Below are 19801 nucleotides of genomic sequence, written 5' to 3'. Positions count from 1 at the left end.
TGTGATAGCAGAGGTCAGTGGACTGGTATGGACTACATGTTTCATGACTTCTGGGCGACATTTCAATACATTGGGATTTCAATTTGACCATAGTTTTGTTTCACTTCAGTTTTGCCTTAGTGTTGTTTTACTTTGCCCGTGTAAGCACTTTTCCAGAGGGGCTTTAAAAATAAAGATATAATTTTTTTTTTCATAAAAATAATTGAAATGATGCAACATTTACATTTTTTCATCCCCACATTTAGCAACACTTGCATGCATGTTATGAGCAGAACTGTAAGCTCAGCTGGTCCTTGTATTTCCCGGCTCTGCCTCCGACTCACAGTTACACTGTAAATCTGATATCTGCTCCTGTTTCGACCCGAGCAAAAGAGTCCTCCGGTCCTGACAACCGTGACGCGGCTACATTTCTAAGAGGCTAAGGTGAGCGAGTAAAATAAAAAGACAGTCCAAAAGGAATTTACTTTCAGCGCGACATGCTGGATGTTAATGAAATGATTATTGGATTTGGATTCAGATTTATGTTAAATCCTATCTGTGAAGGTATGGCACCGTCCCGGGCGTCCCTGTTGCCGGCCCGTCTCCGTGTCATATGGCGTTCATATCATCAGCCCGCGCCAGCTGTGCGATCAGTGGGATTGATCTGTTGGCAGCGGGACCATATTCATCAGCCCCCCCTCCTTTCTCTCTCTCTCTCTTATAAGCCCATATTCTCCCCCTCTATCCCTCTATCTTTCTCCCTCTGTCTGTCTCTCCTCGCTTTTTCTGGCCGGGCAGACCGTCTCAATGTGAAATCATGGTTAATGCGCCATGACAATCTGACACAACGCACAGTCCAGGCCCTGCTCCATCTGGTTTCAATTTAATTTGGTCAGAGAAGTAGGGTGGTGGTGGTGGTGGTGAAGGGATGGGGGGAGGGGGGGATGAAGGGATGGAGGGTGCCTTTTGGAGGAGGAGGGTTGGGGGGGCAAGATGAAAGCTTGGCGTGTTATTCTCCGCCGAATCGTCTCACCATCCTTCATTCTTGCCAAATTGCCCTCTCCCTTCCTCACATACAGCATTACCCCCCCCCCCCCCACACACACACACACACACACACACATACTCTCTCTCTCACACACACACACACACACACACACACAAGAAGTCTAAAATGATAGCTGTTCGATCAAAGGTCTCCAAAAATATGTTAAAGATCTGCACGGGGGATCAGGCCATTGGTTGGCTCATTAAGACCATTAGAAAGTGTGTGTGTGTGTGTGTGTGTGTGTGTGTGTGTGTGTGCAGCAGGCTGCTGAATGGACACAGGAGAGGTTTAGCCTCGGTGCAAAGAGTTAATGGGGACATCTTCTTGCAGTTTGCTCTCGTCGGGGCGAGATGGAAGGAATGAGACCATTACTAAACGGTGGACCTGTTAAAAGCAATTTTCCTAATTATGGGGATGGAGCGATGTGTCAGTTACCGCGGCAGACGTGTCAAGCCCGTCGGGTTGCAGAGACGGAAAGTGTTAACTCTTTAATGTGACTAACTAACAGGCCTCGCCTAGGCCGAGGCTTAATGACTTAATGGAAGTAATGATCTAAGGAAAGCCATATGTGTTAATGGCGACGGGGCCACAGCGGTGGCAGCACGATGCTGTATGATGGCTTCACTGTCCTCATGCAGCACGGTGGCTGCTACCTGGGGCCGGATCTTAACATATTCAGCTGTGATATTAGTGAATTTATCATTTATGATAGTATTTGTTTTTTTAGTTATACCTTTGAATGCTGCACTAAGTCACATCGATGCAAAAACGTTGCATTTTATTTTATGGACAATTTGGGTGCTAGTATCTCTGATACTATTAATCTTGTGATTATTTGGGGCAAAAAATCATATTCATACTTTTTTTTTTTCTTAAGCTTCGTCTACATCTTTGCTGATTCATTTCCCTCTTTGTTTTCCTCTTTTCCCGTCCTGGTTTTGTACATGCTATTAATTAAAGGAGAAAAACCCAGAAAATGCTTGACATCCCTGTTTATTTACACCCAATACCAATGTTATTATTTTGTATTTAATACATGTTTTGTATAATATCTGCGCATCGCAACAGCAGTTTGTCAAGTTAATATATGTATGGTTTGCAGGAATCCAATGTCCAGAGCTGGGGGCGACTTTCAACCACTAACATATGTATTTTATCTTAATAATAATGGTTTTCCTAAACCTTACTAAGTGGTTGTGTTGCCTAAATTGTTAATTTCCTCTCTTAATGTCGTCCTGACTGACAGAAAAAAATAAAACTTGCAAGATAGTTCGACATAAAAAAAAAGGAAAATTCTCATCCATGTGCACAAATCAGTCGATTTCAATTCCAGAAAAACACATAATCCCTGCAGGACTCATTACCTCAGTTTTGCTCTACCCAAAATATCACTACATATCATTTCATGTCAAGTGTGGAAGATTTTAATTGAAGTTTCTCTTCTTCCGAAGGAATGTCAGCCTTCATGAGTTCATGAATTTTTGTTTTTTATGACTGAAATCAGGAAAAAGTTTAGTTTTTTTGTGTTAAAATGTGATTAAATATGCAGGAAGTGATTTAACAAAGTTAGGAGGTTTAACGTTCACAGTGTTGTCTTTTTAGGTAACTGAGTCCAAACCTTGTTCATGGGGTAATTCATCTTTGTCTCTCTCCATTTACCAAATTGTTTTAATCTTCCAGGCGCTGAAACCTTTCCTAACCTCCACCTTTCACCGAGCGGAGCGGCTGCTCGACGATCTGTCGGCCGAGACGAGAACCTCCCCAACCTGTTGCAGGGCCGAGCCGGCTCCCAGAGGGTGAGGGCCCGCTCAGCATGCAGCTGTAGCAACAGTGCCTTGTTTCCTTATGGAGGTCAGGAATGCAGGCATGTCTCTCCTCATCCCAGTGGAAGGAGATGGAATAGGCCGCAGAGATGGAGAGTAAGAGAGAGAGAAAGGACGAGCTTCCCACCTCATCCATCACCCTTCATGGAGGGTCTGCCTCCTCACCCCGGCCCAGATTTACACACCGGCTATCCTATATGACCGTCTTTATGGAGTGCTCTGCGACGTCAGACGGCCAGAGTGAAGGGATCAGAGAACGCACCGGAAGAAATTAGTTCACGTCAGCTCTCATTTATGATGCGTTTAACTAGTAGGCGCTGCCGAGAGGAGACAGATCCGCGCCGCTCTATATTTCTGCCCTTCTACCACTCCTAGTCAAATACACACACAGCCATTTTCATCTAAGGTTATCGGGTCAATAAAACCTGGCGACCTCAGCCAATCATAAAACAGTCAATGCAGGAGAGCACAGATTGATTAAGTTCATAACTCGATTTTAGCCGCGTGGAGCCCGGACAATAAAAATCGGAATGAGTATAAATCTAATGCGAGGACATAATCCAAAGAAAATCAAAATGTAAAGTAGATGTTTTTAATGGCATATTTTTTCATCAGGAGAATATGGCCTTTTGACTGGGTGGCTATTGATATCTTTGATCCACAACCGAGGCTTTATTCTATCAGTTGCGCTGGGCGGTTGAAGCGAGGAGTTTAAATTGGCAGCGCAGCTTTACATCCTGTTAGGCTCGGTCACATGACCTCATCTTATCAGATCCCTTCCATATTCATCCACACTGGAGAAATCAGCGAGGATAGGTTGTTTATGCTTTCAGGGGGGTAAGGTCGACCAACTCAACTCTATCCAAGCCACATGTTAGCGGTGTGGCCCCACTCTCTGAATTAGCCTCACCAAACGTCGGCCTCCGTCTTCCTCAACTCATTCGCTTAAAGAGGTCAAGAGTTGATGGCTCTAATTCTGCACAGTAATGAAGTCTTCTTCATTTTCAGATAAATATGCTTAAGCATGTTACAAGAACTTTAAACACACACAAGTTTAATCAGATAAGCAAGCAGAAGTATAAATGATTATGGTTTGGTGATGTTCACATCACAAGAATATCAAAAAGATTAAGTTTAAAGACAATAATCCGTGAAAATAATTGTAATTATTACTGTGACTATTCACCAGTGCAATTAAAGTGGGTGGGCTTTGAATGTAGCTTGATACAGAGCTAAAGAGGACTGTGGCTCCACACACACCTCTGTTGTCACGTAAAGTTGTAGATTGATTGATGAGTTTTGGCTAAAGTACTCTGGAAAATCCCCAAAAATCCTCTAGAAGTTGAAAAAGTATCAATATGGCCAAGGCTGGGAGGAGAAATTCAACAATTAGCATCACAAAATCTGGTGAATCAGTGTTCATGAATCTGGTCACAGCAATATAACAATATATGCCGGAAAACAAAAACAACAAAATAAATGTCTATTAACGTATTTTTTATATTGTGTGATGGCATTGAAGTCTTTGAGAAAATGATCCTACTTCTCACTTGATTTATTATCTCACTAAACATTTCAAGTTTTTTTCAATCCAGCATGATGTTCATTTAGTAAATGATGCTCCCTTTAGAGTCAAAAAGAAGTTGATTGCATTGCATAAAACTTGAACACTTAGCTGTAAAGTTTATCCAGAGTAAGGTTGCTGCTCTGCTGCTTGGTGTTCGCCAGATCCACCCGTTGCTCCTTGCAGTCCAAATATGGTCACTTCCTTCACCGGATGCAACAAATCCAAGATGGCGCCAGCTAAAATTCTGAACTCAAGGCTTCAAAACCGTAGTCCACGAACCAGTGGGTGACGTCGCCATGACGACGTCCACTTCTTATATACAGCATATGTGTCTATGATAGCGATTAGCATTAGCAATTTAAATTGGGAGAGTAATGGCTACTAACACCGCTCCACAGTCTGCAGAGGGTTTCAGCTGGTAGAATTTAAATACTTTGCACGGAAATAAACATTTGAACCTGAATTTATGGACATATAACACTAGTGAATACCTCGATGGGTTTTAGCTGAAATATGGTTACAGTGTTCCGTTCCTCTTTAAGCACCACTGCATTCACAGCAGCATCACACACTGAAGCTCTTTTAATCTAACCGTTGATCCTCTGCACAAAAACATGAAGCGCAGTTAAAATCCAGCTGACCTTATGATAACACGTTCATGGAGGCATTTTCAGGCGTAGGTCTTGGCAGTGTGCACCACGGTGGCCTTGTACCCACATACCCACATACCCATCACCCAACCTGGCAGATGGCTGGTAGCTTGAACAGCTTTCTGGTGTTTAATTACGATCATAATCTAGGGAAATTAAGATCAATTAAAGCGCAAGTGAAACTAATGAAACGCGAGGGCCATGAGCAGCCGGACAGTTGTCCAAAAAATGTTTGTCATAATAAATGCAAACTGAGCGCTACAGTAAGTTAGCATTAGTGGCGTTGATGGCCAGTCTATTCCAGATTCACATTTCAGTTATGATCTGCGACATTCACGCGTAAATTAATGTTAATTTTGTGCCTCTCTACAGCTGATGGACCACAATTATGATCGATAGAGGAAATGCCAAAAAAAAAAAAGAGGCAGATTTGGAGCACGGAGTTGAATATATTTAGTGGCATGGATGTCCATTTGTGGCAACAGGTGACACTTTGGCCTTGCTCCTTCTGTTAAAGATTTAAGAGAAGGTTGAAGATTCCCAGCTGCCCCGATTTAACGCATATTCTGCATTTTCTGTTCATTTACTCTCTCAGAAGATGGAAATAGCCGGAGCAGCATGTGGCCGCTGGCAACCGTTCAACTGCCTTTCACCAAGCTGTGTGTCGTACTGCAAGACTGCTCTGTCCATCTGAGCGAGAGGAGGAGAGAGGGGAGGTGAGGTGGTGGGGGGGAGGGAAGGGGGAGGCCCGAGAAGACAGATGCCACCACTGTGGCCGTGGCATTGTTGGATATTAATAGTCGAGAGCCACGTTGTGCCAACCTTATTGGAAATGTGGGCGCCGTCGTGCTGTGCCTCTCGTCACACGCTAGCATCAAAATGAAATGAGTAGGGGTGCGAAAAGAAATAGTCCCGGTCCGGGGAGATTTCCATTCCCACTGAGGGGAAGTCGAACCTTCCAATGCAGCTTTTTACAGTCATGTAACGTGAAGGAGTTCAAGTTGTAATAGTTTATATGTTATCTGGAATGGATACTCTACCTTATTTTAATGACTCAACAGCTGCTTATAAAACGCCATCTTGAAAGGAAACATAGGTTTGAACTCGGTACATGCAATAATATTATATGGTGGATTCCCATATTGTATTTGTCAGTGTAGCTGATGCATTTTGCAGCTGGAGGAGAACATATCCTGGATGTATAGTAAAGGACCACTAGGCACCAAAAAAACATTGCTATTCATAATTCCTCAGCTGCAGTGGCACCCTTTGCCATGATGAATGACTTAACAATATTATCCTAAACCCAAAAAGAAGGGTAATTAGTGACATTTCCTTTAAAGTCCACCGTAGCTTTACTGTTTTCTGAGCGCACAGTGCTCGGGTTCAGAGCGGTAATGGCGTCATTTATCTTTTTCAGGGACGGCCGACACGCTGCAGCTGATTGAATCATGCTGGAGTGAAACCAAGTCTTCTGCGATACGAGATCAGAGGAGGTATGTGTAATTGTTCTAGCCATTAAGCTCTGAGGCTGTATACGCCGAGCATACTGAAAAAATACACATACACATATGGCGAACAGTGCACGCGGCGTTGGTGCACCGGCGCCGTGCGCTGCCACCGTCACCGTTCACACAGCTCACAGCACCGAGCGGCTGCAGACTCTTCAGGTTCCATTAGCGAGCTTGTGGGAAAAGCCCAAAGAACAACACTGAAACAAAACTTTGCCCACAAAAATGGGCTCTTTTCTGGCAAACATATTTTCTGTTGAAACAAAGGGTCGAGTCATCAGGGCGGGATTGTCTGCTTCCATTTGCATTACTTCCATCTTCTTCAGCTAATCATTAGGGGATCTACAGATTTTGAAATTCCATAATAGCATGTCATTTTGTAAAACATATTGTTTTTTAATAAATGACTTGACCACAGAAATATAAAAGCAGTAGAATGGACATTGAGCCGTTCTCAGTCATTTGAAGTACAATAGAACATGGCGATTGTTGTCAGTTATGGTGAAAACACACGTTGGTAAAATTGTTGTTGAATTGTTAAATTCTATTTCTGTTTCTGACTATGATTCAGTCAAATAACTGTTTCTCACATTAGTTACCATAGTTAAGCCTCTTCAATCGGCAAAGAGGCTCTCAGAAAGTGATGTGGTCATTACAATTCAGTGCGTCTAAAAAGATGCATACTGTTAATTTACGCAACAGTATGTCGTATATGGAGGTAATGATAATACACATTGAGTATGTACTGCACACTATGTGATTTTAATCACAGGAATATTACTTTTATAACACTGGAAACAACTCATTTGTTTCCAGGCATCTTAAATGCTGATACTTTCATACGTATTATTTGGCATCAGACTTGTGTAAGGAGCATGAACGTGATTCATAGAAAACCAAATTATTATGTTATGAGACATCTTTTGTGCAAAGGTGACAGTTTGGCCTGTGATCACATCGTTTTCAAAACAGGGGGTTTGGCCTCTTGGGGGCGTGAATCGCATTTGTCTTTGTGTTCACGTGGGAATTCAGGTCTAGTGGTCACCGAAAACATCCAGAATTACAGAATGACATTGGCCTTTAAGCATTCATTCATCTCTTATATAAATCATTTACCTGTCTCAAATTTCATAGAAAACTTTCATCTGTGTTGTGAAAAGCGACAACAATATTTCATTCTCTATGGAAAATCAGTCACGAGGCACCAGATCAGGTCTTTACTGTGAGCCAAGTTGCTTTCTCTAGCTTCTGTTTCACTAAATAAAGCTTTCATCTGGAGCTCTTTATTGTTTCTTTTCCGTCTCTCAGTATGTTATAAAGCCGGTTTACATTCTGACACGGCAGTCCTCTGATGTCCCTCGCAGGACCCCTTACAGCAGAGCAGTATAACACATCAGCCCTGCGCCGTTATCCCCGTACCCCTGAATAATTCAACCATGCACCACTGCCCCTTGCACACTGTTTGGAAAATGCAGTAATGAGAAAAGCTATAAAACGCCTCAATGGTCTTTGCTGCTGAAAAAAAAAAGAGAAAAGAAAGAGAAAAGCCGTGGACCCGGTCTTAAATAGGAGACACCAAAGAAGATAGCTTACTGGGTGTTTTTTCCCACAGATTTACTGTAAATGGGAGGGAGCACAGAAACCACAGAGAGAGAAAAAAAAACTTCAAAAGGATGACCTGCATATTTTTACCCAATTAGATATTTCTAATGTTACTTTTGAGGTGCGATGCTCAGCCGAGCGTCCTCTGGCAGAACAAAGGAAGTGAACGTGTCGGTGTCTCTTCCCTCTTGATCATCCAGCGATTTCCAAGGTGTAAACATGAAACTGCTCAGGGAGGAATTATCTAGACGGGGGAAAACGTTGGCAGGAGTTCAGAGGAGGCTTTGTAAAGTAAACCAGATTTGTTCAGGGGTCTGTGATCAGTTTATTTTCCCAGTCCCCCAGTCTTTATGCTAGGCCTTCTTGTAATTGTCCTCATGTTTCAGCTAATTTCACATTTCCAGAGAGAGTTTTGGAAGGATAAAGGGAGGGAAGGAATTTGGCAGTCGGATGGGAGTAACACCCTCAGACTTTTAGATTTTTGTTGATGGGAGGATTTAGTTTGTTCCACCACAAAACCTTTAACGTTTAAAGCATTTTTGACCTCTTTTAAAAAAAACGTAATTTTAATGGATTATTCCTCAACTAAATGGATCCCAAACGGCTCTCCAGTGTCAAGTCAATATCGTCACCATTTACTTTTTTCTTCAACATTTCATGTTTTAGTCCGTTAGAATGTCGTTCAACATCGTTTTGATGAAATAGTGATTTGTGTGCAGGGACATGTTTTTCGTGTTGCTCAGCACTTCCAAATGAATGTATTTCACTTGGAAGTATGGTTGGTGTCTGCACCAGGTTTCTCTCCTGTCAGTTGGCACTATAGCACTTGCAATAATAATTTACAATGTTGAAATGTACTCTCATCCGCATGCCAAATTACCATTTTACAGCTATTGGCTGCTGTGCAGCCTCTTATTTACAGTAGTTTAATTGATTTTTTCCACAAAGACCCGCCTTAGATCCGCCCTACCCGGCCTCTGATTGGCTATTGGGTACTTGTTGCCTACGCAGAATTTATGGTTATTGCTGATGCACAAGATTTCAACTCAGATGTGAATGTTTTCATAAGGAATGCAGCCTTCTTGTTGTGTAGTACTATCATATATATATATATATATATATATATATATATATTTATATAATTACAATGTCCTGATTATGGGAGGAAACATTTTTATTAAAAATGTTGCTATGCACATTGCTTATATAGATGAAATGAAATGAAAGATCTGTTGGAGATTAACATTTTAATGTTGTGTCATAATTGAACTGAATGTAAACCTTCATGTTGATTAAGACGTTGGGACACGTGGTGTCGAACATTGGTCTCATGGTTCTGGTCCTGTGTTGTTGGACCCATCCAGCTCCCCATCCGTCCACCATAAGTAACCTTTCTCAATATTTAATATTCATAATCATGTGGATGGATTTCATTTGTGTGTCCACCACAAAAAAGGATCCTAATGAACCTTGCATTGGCTTAGTTTTTTTGCTGAGCAACACGAGAAAAAAAGGAAACATTGGCCTAGAACTTTCAAAGTCATTTCCAACATTTTACCACATTGTCCAGATAATAGCACCTCCTCTCAGAAACGTTGAACCCGGTCCAGGACGAGCAGCGCGCTACAATGTCGCAACACTTTTCAAGGTCTCCCATCTAATGTTTCCTTTGATAGTCTCCGGCCGGATCAGGGTGCATAATGTGAAACCCAATGAGGTGCGCTTGCAGGTCCCGTCTGCAGACAGGCCGACCTAAAAAGGCGCCTCCCTCCGCAGACGTGACGTAAGCGCCGTTTGAGCTGAACTCCTCGTGAGTCGAGATGATGAGCACTCTTTCATGTGTGAAGAACTTGGCTTGCAATGAAAGGGCGACTGCAATTAACAGCTTGTTTGGACACCATTACTCTGGGGAAGTCATGTTGAGTAACATTTCAAGTGTATTGTGTGTCCTAGCGTGGGTATTGTAATTTAGCATTATTGCTGTCTATTAGAAGATTTAAAAGCTTGCTCTCCTGTGACAAAATTAAGTTTCTTATTATGTGTTACTTTATTTGACTTCAGCTTATTGGGATCCTGGTTAGTTTTTATACATATAACAGGTAGTAATCATGAAAAAAGTATTTGCCTTGTTGCCTCACAATCAACAATTAGGGTGGGAAGGAAGAGTTTAATTTTAGTGATACATGGACACCGAGTATTGTTCTTTTATTATATAAACTGTTAATATTGCTTTTGTAACAATGGCCAAACCAAAGATGGAGTGTTGGTCAATATGTCTGTTTGAATGACAATTTTGCTGCAATAAAAATTATTGAACTGATCGCAACATATGTTTTCCCAATACTTAAAATATTTTAAATCGCAATGAGATCTTATCACACTTTAGTTTAATGATGGTTCCCACCGCTAATACAGAGATGTGATGCCTTTAGCACACACAGATACACTACACAGACAGAAGAAGTAGTCTGGAGGTAACAGTCCAGAAAACAAAAGTGACAACATCGCCAGCTTTATTCTTGCTGTCTGCAATGTCTACGCATGGAAACTATATATGAGGTCAGGGAAATGCAGTATCTTACTGTCCTCCATCGGATCCGATACCTGAACCATAAAGAAGGTGATTTGGGGGTCGTATTGTTATGATTTATTACCGGGTTCAGGGGCACATGAGGGCCGATCATGTGTGTAAAATATTAATTTGAATTTAATTCATGTATTACCTTTGTTTTAAACTATATCATCTTAGTTTCACATGTCCCAAAAGGATCACTTTTAACCTACTGCCTCACCAAATGATTTGATCTGAACACGGTTATTATAGTGATTATATGCTTTGTCGTGTCGGGTATTGCACGTTGCGTTGCCAGATGGAAGGGGTCTCAAAAATCAGACCTTTGCTGGATTCGGCTGTAGCTACGGCAAATAAGATTATCACATGAGTGATTCAGGTTGCTGATATTGAGACAGAATAACATCCGCTCTGTGACTTGATGCTAACTATTTTTTGAGTTATGTACAATTCATGTCTAGGATTCTGGACTGTTTCTGCATCTGCAGGCTTCTAAACAATGCAGATGTTTTATGCTGCATTCTTGTAAACAAATCCAGTTTATTAGGAACACCTAATAGTTTATGAGGAACACCTAATAAACAGTCCCGCAGTGTTCTGATTCTAGACAAAGGTGTTTCTGTGACTTAGCATACCTACTCATTATGAAGTCATTAAAACACCTTTAAGTGTAATTCAACAGCCACAAACTGCAGCCTCGAAACCATCTCACAGTTGAACTCTTGCAAAAATGTCTGTTATGCAAACCGGTGTAGCCTCGCCAGCAGGATGCTACATGCAAAGCTAACTGCTCCATCAACTGCTTTCTTTTACTAGAGCACATTTACCTGTGTTTTTTTGGTGCAGTAAAAATGGAGACTCCTGCAGGGCTCCGGATAGAACGAATGAATGTCTTGTAAATACCATCACTCTTCACAATCAGCTAAATCCTTCAGGCAAACACACTTACCCTCACTGATCTCAAGTCAAACTAGAGGGGTGGAGGGGACGCAGGCGGGAGGGAGGACGCCTTTTCAAACCGAGGAGAGCTTCTCTGAACCATTACCCATCAGCCCCTCCACTCTCAGAGGGCTAATCCCAGAGGGAGAGTGGGCGTCCGCTGAGGATACGTTGTCTCGTACGCGTTAATGGGGGATTACACATGTTAACATCTATCTCACAGTGCGCTTGGCCAAAGGGGCTCTGCTATAGGGGTTTAGCATATGAATAAGGAATAAGGGGATGATTGAATAGAGGCTGTGGTGAGAGTGAGAGCTGCCACTCGAGGTGGAGCGATGGGGGGAGAGTGATTAGGACCAGGCACAAAGAAGGAGATCTCACTCTCTGCTGAATGAATTCCTCTGACTCAGAGGATCTCAGTTTGGGATCCCTCGTGGAAGGAGGAAGAGGCCTGAATTTAGAGTTATCTGAAGACACTGTAAATATGTGGCTTATCATTTCAAGTTTTGGATGAAGTGATAAAATGGACAATTACCGAAGAATCCGATTGGATGACAGGATGATTTAATTTAGGATTCTGGGCTCTAAATTCATTTTAAAGATTCAAATTGAATCGTTGACTAACTTTATTTAGAATGTTTTTATTCCGAAGCATTGAAATAACACATATAAACATGTCAAATAAATCATCTGTTTTTTCACCAAATGTATGCTTCATTACTCAAGTGACGAGGAATCCAAATTTAACATAAGGCCGACATCCACCCCTGTTACCTAATTATATCTTATAATATAATACAACTATGTTTCCAGGAAAACATTTTTTTTTCCTGGACACAAACGGTCGTAGTTTTAAAATGTGATTAACAAACAAAAAAACAAAACAAAAAAATGCTTAAAAAATGGCATAGCTATACAATACAATTAATTGGTTAGGTTTACTAAAAAACATCATGGTTTGGATTAAGTCTCCTGGTGGAAGTCCTGTGTTTGGACCCGTCCACCGGCCAGACGTCCTCCCAACGTGGACTTGTGACTCCTTTGAAACTAATTTGTAAAACATCGAGAGCAAACGTAATCCACGACAAACGTTGGAACATCTTTTTTCAGATACAAGGCTGCTGCATCAGGACTTTTTTTTACAGAATGGGTTGAAGGACAGCCTCTATTGTTTATTTATAAATGATTCATGGCAGTATAGACCACACATTATGGTGTATATATAAATATTAGCTGTGTGGAAAAAGCATATAGGTTTACATTTAAGTGACAAAGACCTCTAACGATAGCAGAGCAAAATGTATTTCCTGTTTCCTTCCGACGTTAAACATTGGTTCCTTTGAGCTACGACCCTGATTATTCACACACCATTCTATGCCTATGAGAATGAATGCAAAGTATTTTAACCTATGAGCTTTTTATGAACCTAACTAAGTAGTTGTGTTCCCTAAATCCAATGATTTTGTTATATTGTTTGTGAACTAATGCAACAAAATAAAATACATAGTGACATATACATTAGAGACAGATGTAACAATAATGATAAAATATGGGAGATTAGATTAATTAGGGTGTGTGTGTGTGTGTGTATGTGTGTGTGTGTGTGTGTGTGTGTGTGTGTGTGTGTGTGTATGAGAGCTAGTGATATGGATCTGTGTTGAGTTATCCTGAACAGTTTGGTTTGTGCAGCGGCGTAATGTGGAGGAATACTAATATTCTAATAATATAAAAACGATCTAGTATGCATGTAAAGAGCAGTAATTGACAGATGTTGTTGGACATTTGTAGGAAAACAATGAGGAATATCTTTGCAGTCTAGAAGGGATGTCATTTCATTTGGAGAACGTGTTGGTTAGTTAGTGCTTAACCAAAATATCAGTCTAACTGTGGTCAAATGGTTTTACAGGACGTATCAGGCAAATCACTAAAAGTATGCAATTGTATTTTCTCTGGATTGTTTTTTGTTGCTCCGTGTCTTCGTTTTAGTTTCGTCCCGAGACCTGCCGATGGAATTGACATGCAGTGCAGAAATCAGCAGAGCTCTCGGGGAGAGCGAGGTGTTTATTTCCTGAAGGTCAGGCCTTTTGTGTGGAGAAACTTCTTGCCAGATGAGATAGGGGAGTAAATTGCAGATCTATCATCCCCGCTCTCTCTCCCCCTCCCTCCTCCCTCCAACACCATCTCTCCTCCTTGGCATTCTGCTCCTCTCCAAAGTGTTCCCTTCATCCTCACATTTTCATCCTCCATCTTTGGTCATCTACTGCTCATATTCTGAACCACGGTCTCCATGCTCTTTGTGTTTGAATCCAACCCCCCCCCCCTCCGTCTCTCCTCCTCCAGTGTGTGAAATCAGCGGAGTAACCGTTGGCACCGTGTGTGATTTATGGCTCACTCTGAGCGGACCCTTATCAGGTGCAGGCAAGGCTCTCTGTGCTGCTGCATGCGTCTGAATGACAATGGAGAACCAGTCACATTATGCTCCGCAGCCTCGCCCCTTGCATTCTGGACACTGCAGATTACATCTAGCTCCTTGATTTATGGACGCCATTTTGGCTCCTGAGAGGGACATGAAGGGGAGTTTGGAGGTGTGTGTGTGTGTGTGTGTGTGTGTGTGTGGGGGGGGGGGGGGGGTTCTAAGGCCAACGTCTGCACTCGGCCAACATCATTTCCCATGGAACCTGGCGGAGGTGTGCTTTATATGCATATGTGTCTGGGTGTAAAAGGTATTTATATGCATGGATGTGTGTGTGTGTTTGTGAACAGGAAGGTGTCATTTGTCATTGTGTCAGGAGGTTTTCGCCACAGATATTGACAGTGTCCGTTGTTGGAGGAGGTGTGTAGCCATATCAACACTAAAAGCTCAGGATTAAACTGAATAAAACTCTATCTTCAGCCTCCAGTGACCGGAGACGCGGAGGCAATAAATAGAAAAACGGGTGAATAGATTTCAAATATAAAAGGTGATGCAAGAGTTTGTCAACTGCCATATCGAGCATTGAAAAAATAAATAAATAAAAAAATCCTCATCTCTACTCCGTAATTGCATCACTGCCATGTGTATCTCCGGAGATAAGATATGTTATTTGGGAGGATTATTTAAATGGAGGAAAAAAATGTGTTAGCTAATGTAATTAACAGGCAACTATCACAGCTGCAGTTCTTTATAGGAAAGAAGTAATTATGTAATGTAACACATTAAATGAGGGAAATGAGCATCACATCTCAGACTTAAACAGGCGTTTTGCATTCATTTCGCTTCAACACTTGTTTTTATCGCTCGCGTGTCGAGAGCCGACGATGAAATGTCACTTTATTCTGTTGAGGTTGCCGCTGAAATTTTGCATCTTCGTAAAAGATGTAAATTAATATGAGTAGAGAAGCGGCGTAATTAGAAAAACTTGACACCTACAAAAAATGAATGTCTCCATCTGTGCTTTATTTCTCTGCGTATTCTGTATTTGTGTTCAATATTTCATAGCATCGTAGAGATAAGATAAACAACACGAGGGACTTGAAATTCAGGTTTGCTGTTTTAGTTCTGCAATAAGTCACGCGTCTTCAAAACAGAGAAAGATTTAAGAAGCAAGGTGTCACAGTCACAGACACGTTCTCCCATTTCCCAAACTGATAATAGACACTAAGCCTCTGGATGAAGTTAACACTGAAGCTAAGCTCATAAAGCCTTAATGCGTGCATCAGGCTGTGACCTTTCTAGTCCTTCTGCAGAGTCGCTTGGGGTTGCTTCCATTCGACAACAGCTGGGACTAAATATTAATATACATGTAAATGTCATTCTCTTAGAATGCAGCCTGCTCTCCTAAAAATTACATTCCCATGCAGCAAAATTCCATCGTCAATTTCATTCCCAGGGAAACGTACTTTCTCCCGGATTCTGTTTGTTTTTGACTCACAAACTTGCTCCAAATTCATATTTGTGCAGGGAGGAGGTTGGCGTGGAAACAAACAGTCTGTTCTCCTAACACTTACATTTCTTCTCAAACCTAAAGATGTAGTTTTGTGGCGTTTATTGTTTGGTTTTGTTTGTTAACCACATTTTTCAAACTTTTTTTAAACTGAGACTGTTCAGTCTGAGAAGAAACCATTTTCCCAGGAAACGTAATTGCAGTTTAGTTGTATGAGAAAATTTAACAAACATAGGACTTGCACCCAGGAGACTGCTGTTCATGTCCTGTGTGAACAGAAAAGTCAATGACTCATTCTTACTTGCGTATGTATCTAAGAAATGCTTCTCTACTCATTTAATGTTATCACAACACTAACTACGTGTTTAACCCTTCTAACGTGAGTTAGAATATATATACACGCACACACGCACATACTGTATATATATATATATATATACAGTATGTGCGTGTGTGCGTGTGTGTGTGTGTGTGAAAATCAAGATGGCTGCCACGGTGTTGAGTTCTCCAGTACTTTTACTCCTCTTCACACCCAGAAACATGATGTACAACTAACATCAGTCACACACCGTCAACAACCCCTGAACACCAAAACATCCCCGGCTGTCCATTTGGTCCAATTTAAGAGATGCACAAAAACAATTCGGTGAGATTCCTTGTAGGCGCACGCATACTTGGCTAAATGAAGCTGATTCTGATTCTGCTAATGCTAAAAATACATCCTCCGGTGTCACGCAGCTTCCTGACAAACGTCTCCTTGAATACATTTCTGCAGCCATATGAAAACCAAAGACTTTTATGGGAGGAGGTCTTGGATGGAGTGCAGCTCGGCACAACCGGTGTGAGAGCACGGTGCCTCATGTTCCAAAGGCAATAAGAGCTGTGGTGCAAAGTAGGGTTCTATAAAGACTGGTTGTTTTGGTTCTTGCAGTTGCCAAGTGGCGAAGGGCTAAGTGGAGATAATGTGTCCTTGTGGCTCATCAGAATGTGGAGAGGCAATGTGGGCGACATGCTTAGTGGACAGATGGCAAAAAGTCCCATGTAACACAGTACAGACCCACCTCCCTGTGTTAATATTCAGGAGGATCCCAAACAGTAGCACGACTTATTTGTTAGGTCTTATTTTGGTGATCACCTTTAGCCCATTTATGTCTTTTCAAGTAGCTTCATAAGAAAACGTTCTGAGGAAGTTAAACAGACTAAAACACGGGTAAGAGTCTGAATGCCTTCGCTAAATCACATTATTATTGTAAGTAGTATGTGGTGACAGTCTGTAAAATATCAGTGTGTAAAGTATGATTGGTTTTAATGAGAAAAACGGGAAAACAGATTATTTCAAATGCTTTTTTTCAAATAATGTAGTCTGTGTGTGTGTGTGTGTGTGTGTGTTTGTGTGTGTGTGTGAGGGAGAGAGAGAGTGGTGGCGACGTGGGTGGCTTACCATCCAATTTGGGCTGAGTGAATACTTTTTGTAAGAGATTATTTCTCACACAGACACACAGTTGTGAGAACCCTCACTGACACGTTGCATTCCCCGGCTCTAACCTTAACCCGATTCCCACTTTAACCCTAAAACCAAGTCTTAACCCTCAAACAGCCCTTTGAAGAGGTGGAAACCAAAATATGCCCACTTTCCACAGATGTCCTCATTCTGAAGGTCTAACACAGGGTCCTCAGAAAGATGGTAGTCCAACCGACAGACACACACATAAAAAAGTGCATTTACTCACTTAACGGCAAAACAAACTCCTGATGGCAACTTTTAGATCAACTCACTCACCTCAACCAACCTGATTTCATCCCTACTCCCAAACCTTTTTGCGTAGTATCTGGACGCTGATTATTAACGCTGAGGAACAGTTTGGTGTTGCATAATGGCCGTTGTTACAATTTAATATGTCATAACTCATTGTGATTGACATTATAACAAATGTTAGGAAACAATCACGGATATCATTGTAACTGTTGTAGCTGTTCAGGTTGTGAACTGGTCACGGTTAACATAAAAGGTGGTTTAATGGTGACATTTAACATTATAATGTGGTTGTGAGACATCACGGGTTAACAAACGGTTATCATTGTGAAACGCTCGGTGTTGTTACAACACATGATTAAAGTTCTGAAATGGTTGTGTTTACATTTGAACACGTCATTATGTCATGAAACAGTCATGGTTAACATTGTAACAGGTGGTTAACGTTGTTAAACATTCACGGTTAATAAAACACATGGTTACCATTATGAAACGGTGGTGGTTAACATTGTAACACATGGTTATCGTTGTGAAATGGTCGGGTTAACAGGTGTTTCTGAAACAGTCACAGTTGATGTTGGAACACATGGTTAACGTTAAATATTGGTCACAGTTAACAAGTGAAGTTTTTCCTGATACTAACTTAAACCTAAATCGTCCCGTTGAAAGACGTTCTGAGCAACATGAAAAAAAAGGAAAATTAGCATCCATGTAGAGGAATCAATAAGTTGAATATGGTGACTATCAAACTAATATCAAACCGAGCCACTGACCAACAGTCGGTATCTGACACCCAGACAGGCTGAACACACAGATCCAGAATAACACTGAGCTCATATGCAAACACCAATACAACATGCAACACACGCAATTGTACTGACACACACACACACACACACACACACACATAAAAAGGGCACCAGACAGGACTTGGAAGGGGTCCTGGACACTGTCATGGGTCCACACGTCAAATGAGCCGGGGAGCCAAATAACAACAAGAGCAGCAGGAGTTTGAGCATATGGGTCTCCGTACCAGCTGAGAAGGGACACCAAGGTCCCCAGTGTGTGTGTGTGTGTGTGTGTGTGTGTGTGTGTGTGTGTGTGCGTGGATAATAACTGATGAGAGAAAGGAAAAAGGGTGTTTGAGAGAAAGAGGGAAAATAAAAACAACGCTGCAGGCCTTACACCGTCATGCTTCTTTTCTTAAGGTGCGCTCCACTTCTGGTAGTTTTGGATCACTCTCTAAATGTGTTCTAGCATCCAACAGTAACACAAACCAAAGTTAAACAAACACGTGTCTGCAGATGAAATAAAGATGAAATAATAGTTCCTTGAGCAAAACAAGGTTTGTTTCCTTCCACGTGTGACTGAATTCAGGCGTCGCATTCGTCTGACTCACCATTCAAGCCAGTGCTGACTAATAACTGCTGAAAGATGAGTTGAATAATTGATGAATAGTTGCTCAGCAGAAAAACATTTGACAGACATGGACAGACAACTGATTCATCTTTAGCATAGTATTTGACGTTTTATAAAAAAAAACAAGAATAATTGAATTGATTAATCAGGAAATGTAATCGACACATTAGCCTCTAATAATAATAGTAAACATTTATACTCAAACTGCAGTTCTATTCCCATATTAGTATTAACATTAATATAACACAAGTCGTTGTTAATGTGTTGGTACTACGATGTAAAAGTCCTGCATTCAAACTCTCACTCAAATTCAAGTATCGCCATCAAAATATACTCAGCGTTCCAAAAGTAAAAGCACTCATTGTGCCGAATGGTCCATTCCCGAATCACATATATTATATTACTGGATTATAATTAGTGATGCATTAATGTGTTCATCACTTTAATGCTGCAGCTGTTGAAGGTGAAGCTCATTTAAACTACTTTATATACTGCTGGGCATCTTCAGCTACAATAATACATCATAATGTATTAGTTAGATTTATATTATTGTCTTAATAAATGTCAAATAAATGTAGTGGATTCAAATGTAGTGGATTGCATTTTGGATTTTACAATCCAAAAATATGGCGGCATAGAAATACCTGTGTAAAGTACCAAAAAGTAAATGTAGTAAAGTGAAATGCACGTACCTCAAAATTGTACTTAAGTGCAGCACGTACATGTACTTAGTTACATTGCACCACTGTGTAAGACTTATTGCCGTGTCATTAAATCTTCCTCAGCAGAAAGTTTTCCCCGCCAAGGAATGCCGACCACAGGCAGCAACGGTGACATTCTGATTTAAATGTTCAATTTCATATGCAGCAGGTCATTTTTCAATGTGTACAGTCTGTCAACAAACATGAGGCTAAACCTTTTAGAAGCCTTAAGATCTCGGTCGCATGCGAGGCTCGAAGCCAGAGCTGGACTGGCGAGAGAGAGAGAGAGAGAGAGAGAGAGAGAGAGAGAGAGA

The 19801-nt window shown here is 41.3% G+C and overlaps 1 long non-coding RNA gene across 1 annotated transcript; it reads left to right on the top strand.

The window, feature by feature from the left end:
• Positions 1-2707: 2707 nt before the first annotated feature.
• LOC311020654 lies at positions 2708-6564 on the top strand. The gene is made up of 3 exons (XR_014597916.1): positions 2708-2823; positions 5663-5783; positions 6488-6564. It is a non-coding gene; the product is annotated as an uncharacterized lncRNA (long non-coding RNA).
• The last annotated feature ends 13237 nt before the right edge of the window (positions 6565-19801 follow it).

Source organism: Eutrigla gurnardus (genome assembly GCF_963514095.1).
Source record: "Eutrigla gurnardus genome assembly, chromosome: 11".
NCBI classification, from domain to species: Eukaryota; Metazoa; Chordata; class Actinopteri; order Perciformes; family Triglidae; genus Eutrigla; species Eutrigla gurnardus.
Note: the sequence above shows the minus strand (reverse complement) of the source record. Positions and strands in the feature narration are given on the sequence as shown.